The 6,614-nt window shown below is 57.1% G+C and overlaps 1 pseudogene; it reads left to right on the top strand.

Annotated features, from left to right (window-relative positions):
• The first annotated feature begins 5,404 nt into the window (after window positions 1-5,404).
• Window positions 5,405-6,278, top strand: LOC102941887 (annotated as a pseudogene).
• The last annotated feature ends 336 nt before the right edge of the window (window positions 6,279-6,614 follow it).

The raw sequence follows: 6,614 nt of genomic DNA, 5'->3' as shown, positions 1-6,614 counted from the left end.
TGGCTGAGAGCCAGCAACAGCAGCAGCACCAACTCATGCAGCAGCTGGGCGCCCACCAGCAGCAGTTGCTTCAAACCCTGGGGGCCCAGCACCAGGAACAAAAAAACCCAGTGCTTCCAGCAGCTTGCAACCCTGTGGCCGGGCCATGGTGGTGTTCAACCGGAGCGGGCAGCCATCCCGCCCCTGCCCGCCCCACCGATCCGTCTGGCCAAGATGGGTCCTGAGGATGACCCAGAAGCCTACCTAGTGACCTTCGAGCGGTTGCCTCAGTGGCTGGGTGGGCGCCTGACCAATGGGCGACACTCCTTGCCCCATATCTGACAGCGCTAGCTCAGAAGGCTTACCGTGGGCTCCCAGATGATGAGGCCCGCATTTATGCGCGAGTGAAAGCCGCTATCTTGGATGCCTTCGACATTACCCCGGAAACATTTCGGCGACGGTTTCGGGAAAAGGTCTACCCCCCGGGCGCCAGACCCCGGGCTGTGGCCCAGGAACTGAAGGACACGGGTACCCGATGGCTCCAACCCGAGCGTCGAACCGCAGCTGAGGTGACGGAACAGGTCATCCTCGAACAATTCATGCACATCCTCCCACCCCAGGGGAGGGCTTGGGTGTTACGACACCGGCCACAAAGTCTAAGCGCGGCCGTTGCTCTTATGGAGGACTTTCTCGAGGCTGAGGCCCCGATAGGACCGGCTGCTGGCCCCCCAAATCCTGGACCCAATGCACAGAAACCTGAACGGAGGGGGCCCACCTCCCAAACCAACACACCCCACCGTACCCGACGACCAGAAGGCGGCAGGACCGAGTTTTCCCGACGGCCCGAGTCCACACCACTCTCCGGCCCTGGACGCTCAACCCGACCACCAGGCCCTAGCCCACTCTGCGGCCCCACGGATGCCCCCACGCGGCCGGCGCGCCCAGAGGTAGGACCTTGTTTCCGATGTGGCGAGTATGGGCATCTGCAACGGGGCTGTCCTGCAATGGATTGCAACTTTGGCCTGGTATGCGCCGGGGAGCGACGGGCCCGTTTGCCCTCCGTGGCCAAACTGACAGTTCCCATGGAAGTCGCCGGGGTCCCCGTGATGGGTCTAGTCGATTCGGGCTGTGGGCAGACCCTTGTCCGCCAGGCGCTCTTCTCGGACACCAAGCGGACCGGTGGGGAAGTACGGATTCAGTGCATCCACGGAGACGTAAAATCGTACCCCACGGTGCGGGTCCCCATCACGGTGCACGGAGTAACTCAGTTAATGAATGTGGCGGTAGCATCATCCCTCGCCTATCCAGTGATCCTGGGCCGTGACTGGCCAGACTTCGTCGAGGTGCTCCACTCCCTACCCACTAAAGACGCATTCGAGGGAGCCCCGCCTGAGAAGAAGACAGGACCTGACTTGACCTCCGACCCTGGAGCTGACCCAGGTCCCACCGCCGGGCCGGATGGCCTGGAAATGGCGGGTCCCCCTCCTGACCTGGTGGACTTTAGCCGAGATCAAAGGGAAGATCCTACGCTCCGGTTTGCCTATGAGCAGCTGGCCCGGGTGGATGGTGAGGTCGTGGAGGCGCAGCGCACCACCCAATGGCCCAGATTTGAACTTAACCACGAGCGGCTCTACCGCCTTGACCGAGACCCCCAGACCCAAGGGGTCCGAACCCAACTCGTGTTCCCCCGCATCCATCGTCGGGCTGTCCTGAAGCTTGCACATGACATCCCGGCTGCTGGCCACTTAGGGCAAGAAAAAACTGCGGCCAGGGTCCTGGCCAGGTTCTTCTGGCCCGGTGTCCACCAAGAGGTGAAGGATTATTGTGCGTCGTGCCCGGACTGCCAACATGCAGCCCCGGCCGGGGTACGGATGGCCCCCCTGGTGCCGTTACCAGTCGTAGGTGTGCCATTTGAGCGGGTAGCAATGGACCTGGTCAGACCTTTCCCAAAAAGCAAGGCGGGCCATCAATACATCCTCGTCCTGATGGACTACGCCACCCGCTTCCCGGAGGCCATCCCCTTAAGAAGTATCACCGCCCGCACTATTGCTGTGGAGCTCGTGAAGATCTTCGCAAGGGTGGGCCTCCCACGGGAGAGACTCACTGACCAAGGGACCAACTTCACGTCTAAGCTGTTCCGCCAGGTATGCGCCCTATTGGGGATTAAGAAATTGCAGACCTCGGTCTACCATCCCCAGAGTGACGGATTGGTCGAGCGGTTTAACCAGACCCTGAAGGGAATGTTGCAGCGTTTCCCCGCCCAGGACCTCCGCCAGTGGGACCAGCTGCTCCCTCCGTTACTACTGGCGATTCTAGAAGTCCCACAGGCATCCACAAAGTTCTCCCCATTCGAGCTCCTCTATGGGCGGCGACCCCGCGGGGTGTTGGACCTCTTGAGGGAGACTTGGGAACACAACCTGTCCGCAACACAGGGTCTTTTGCAATATGTCTTACAACTGCAGGGGCGGCTGGCGCAGGCGGGTGAGCTCGCGAGGGAGAACTTAAGCACCACCCAAAGAGCCCAGGAGCAGCACTACGATTGGGGCCCCCAGGCTTGATCATTCGGGCCAGGGGACTGAGTACTCCTCCTGCTCCCCTCAGAGGAATCAAAGCTGTTTGCCCACTGGCAGGGCCCGTATGAGGTCCTTCGCCAGGTAGGGCCGGTAACTTATGAGATTCGGCAACCCGGTCGCCGTAAGGAAAAGCAGATTTATCATGTAAACCTCTTAAAACCTTGGCGGGACCGGGAAGGGCTCCTAGTGGCCCCATATCCCCCCAAACCGGAACTGGGGCCCCAACCACCCGAGGAGTCGGATAATGGTGAACCCCAGCTAGCAGAGACACTCACTGTCGAGCAGCGAGAACAGGCACTCTGCCTAGTGAGGGCGTTCCCCAAGACGTTCACCACGAAACCCGGGCAGACTACTCTCACCCATCATGTGATCCAGACGGAACCTGGGGTGGTGGTCTGAGAGACAACCCGGCCATTGCCTAGGCGAATGCGGGAGGCCGTAGGGGAGGAAGTCCAGGAGATGTTGGAACTGGGGGTTATTGAACCCTCCCAGAGCGAGTGGCGGAGTCCCGTCGTCCTCATACCGAAGCCTGATGGGAGCCGGCGGTTTTGCATTGACTTCCGGAGGGTAAACGCCATCTCAAAATTTGACACCTATCCGACGCCCCGTGTCAATGAGCTCTCGACCGGCTCAGGGAGGCCTGTTATATCACCACTTTAGATCTCACCAAAGGGTACTGGCAGATCCTCTTGGATCCCAGGTCCAAGGAGAAGACCGGGTTTGCCATCCCTTCAGGTTATACCAGTTCACCCGGATGCCTTTTGGCCTACATGGGGCCCCGGCAACCTTCCAGCGGTTGATGGACCGGGTGTTGCAACCACATACGAGATACGCGGCGGCCTACCTGGACGATGTGGTCATCTATGGCAATAACTGGGAGGAATATCTTAACCAAGTAGCGGCAGTCCTCTCGGGCCTCCGCGCAGCTGGGCTTACGGCCAACCCAAAAAAATGCCGGATCAGGTGGGAGGAAACCACTTACCTGGGGTACACCTTGGGCTGGGGACAGGTCCGCCCCCTCATCGGGAAGGTCCAAACACTCCAGGAATGTCCGGTGCTGACCACGAAGAGGCAAGTGCGTCAATTTTTGGGCTTAGCTGGTTATTACTGGTGGTTTGTACCCCACTTCGCAAGCATTACGGCCCCGCTAACGGAGCTCTTGACCAAGGACAGTCCCCGCCGGGTGCATTGGTCCAACGAGTGTGAGACGGCCTTTCGAACTATCAAAGAGCGGCTGTGTAGTGACCCAATACTCTTCAGCCCTGACTTTCATCGGGACTTTATTGTTCAGACGGATGCCTCAGGCGTTGGGCTTGGGGCGGTCCTCTCGCAGGAGGTGGACGGGGAGGAACACCCGATTGTTTACCTCAGTCGGAAGCTGTTCCCCAGAGAGCGGAACTACTCCATCGTGGAGAAAGAGGCCCTAGCCGTTAAGTGGGCAGTCGATGCTCTCCGCTACTACCTCCTCGGGGCCCCCTTCATACTGGTTACGGACCACGCACCCCTGAAGTGGCTTAATAAGATGAAGGACAATAATGCCAGGCTGATGCGGTGGTATCTCGCTCTGCAGCCCTATGCCTTCACGATTCACCATTAGGCGGGACGAGACAACGCCAATGTGGATTTCCTATCCCGCCTCGGAGAGGGTAAGGACGCCAGCTCCGAAGATCGGGAGCTGGATTTGAGGGGTGGAGTATGTAGGGAGCCAGGGTGGCTCCCCTCCGAACCAGAGGGTAAGGAGCCACCCTCTGGGCCTGAGTGGGCGGGGCCAGGCCAAGCTTCCGCCAATCCCCGGAAGGGGAAGGGTGGGACAGGAAGTACAAAGGGCAGGGCCCTTTGAGGAGAGCACCAGGGAGGGAGACAGACACAGGCTGCTGGCTGCTCCCTCGCGATCCTGCTACCGACCCAGGCGAAGCCCTGGGCAAGGAGGAGCCTGACCGGGGGGAAGGCCTGTGGCAACCAGGGCTGCCGGCTGCTGAATACCCAGAGGACCTGGAGGGGCCTGATTGCAGCCCAGGCCAGCGTGAGTCCGAGACCGAGGGGGAGCGGGGGTGGCCTGCAGCGGAATACCTGGAGGAACCGGAGCTGCCCACAGCGGAATACCCGGAGGAGATGGAGGGACCGGAGCGACCCGCCTGAGAGAGACAGGGTAGGAAGTAGCCCAGGGGCCCAACTACACCGTGGGGTGGGTGTGTTTGGTCAGTGGGTGCGGATTGCCCCGCTGACCCAGCGGCGGGACCTTCGCCTCCCGCCACTGTCAGGGCCCTGGGCTGGAACGCAGTGGAGTTGGGTGAGCCTGCGTTCCCCTACCCCGGCGCTCCCCTGCCTGAGGGGCGCGCTATTGACTCTTGCCGGCGCTCCCCTGCCTGAGGGGCGCGCTATTGACTCTTGCCGGCGCTCCCCTGCCTGAGGGGCGCGCTATTGTCTCTTGCCGGTGCTCCCCTGCCTGAGGGGCACGCTATTGACTCTTGCCGGCGCTCCCCTGCCCGAGAGGCGTGCTACTGACTCCGGCCGGCGCACCTCCCCGCTAATTCCCCAACGCCCGGGAGGTGGGGCCGAGACCGGCCATGGAGACCATTGCTCTCCATCGCCCCTAGGGGCTCGGAGGACTGACCGACACCTGTCACAGCATCTGATGAAGTGAGCTGTAGCTCACGAAAGCTTATGCGCAAATAAATTGGTTAGTCTCTAAGGTGCCACAAGTACTCCTTTTCTTTTTGCGACTATAGACTAACACGGCTGTTACTCTGAAATAACTCAGTTAGGCTCCTTTGAAAACCCCCATCCTCACATCTCTTAATGTTTGTGTTGTCTTTCTCTTTACAGGTTAGCATTTTGCTCAACAAACCAGCATGGCAAATCAAACCACAGTGACTGAGTTTATTCTTATGGGACTCGCCAGTGACCCACAGCTCCAGATTTTCCTCTTCCTGGTGTTTTTGGTTATTTACCTAATCACCCTGCTGGGGAACATGCTGATCATGCTAGTGATAAGGGCTGACCCTCACCTACACACACCCATGTGTTTTTTCTTGAGTAACTTGTCCTTTGTAGATATCTGCTATTCCTCCATTACCATCCCGAAGATGCTGGTGAACTTCCTAGCAGAGCAGAAAACTATTTCTATTGGCAGCTGCCTCATCCAGATGTTCTTTCTGGCATCAGGAACAACAGAGATCTTCATGCTCTCAGCCATGGCTTATGATCGCTATGAAGCAATATGCCACCCCTTGAACTACATACAAAACATGAGCAAATGGGTCTGTATCCAGCTTGCCAGAGGTGCATGGGCAATAGGATTTACTCTTGCACTGGTAAATACCCTTCTTGTCCTAAGAGTGCACTTCTGTAAATTCAGCAAAATCAACCATTTTTTGTTGTGAAATCCCTCCTGTTCTACATATCTCAAGCAGTGACACCTTGGCCAATGAGGCCATATCCAGCGTTATTGTGGGACTGGGTTCGACATCAGTTATCATTGTTTCTTATATTCTCATCATCTCCACCATCCTCAGAATCTGCTCCACCGAGTGGCGGCACAAAGCCTTTTCCACCTGCTGATCCCACCTGACTGTGGTTCTATTATTCTACGTAAAAGCATTTTTTAAGTACCTGAGACCAGCCTCAGGATCCTCCCTCGAAAAAATAGTTACTGTGCAGTACAGCATCTTAACCCCTATGCTAAACCCCTGGAAATCACAGAGGTAAAGACCGCCCTGCGGAAAGTCCGAGGGAAAGACCTATGTTTTCCAAGCACAATGGGGCCAAAATAATTGTTTAATAAAGGTGCATCCATGTATGCCAGTAAAACCCTGGTTCTGTTTATCTATATGAGTATTGCAGAGTGAAAATTAGAATTTTCTTCCCATGGGAAATTCTAGTATTTCAACACGTGTTTTTTGCCCTGAAAACACAAACACACCCCTATATCTATATTGACATAGAGACAGAAATAGTGAAATGAAAGGTTCTGAAAGTTTTCAATTTGGAAATAATGAGATATTTTACTCTGGCCTTTTTCAATTGAAAGAAAACATTTCATTGTTCCTGAGTTGAAATATT

Source organism: Chelonia mydas, chromosome 13 (assembly GCF_015237465.2).
Source record: "Chelonia mydas isolate rCheMyd1 chromosome 13, rCheMyd1.pri.v2, whole genome shotgun sequence".
Lineage (NCBI taxonomy): Eukaryota > Metazoa > Chordata > Testudines > Cheloniidae > Chelonia > Chelonia mydas.
The sequence above is the reverse complement of the archived record's forward strand: the minus strand, read 5'-3'. Positions and strand labels throughout refer to the sequence as shown.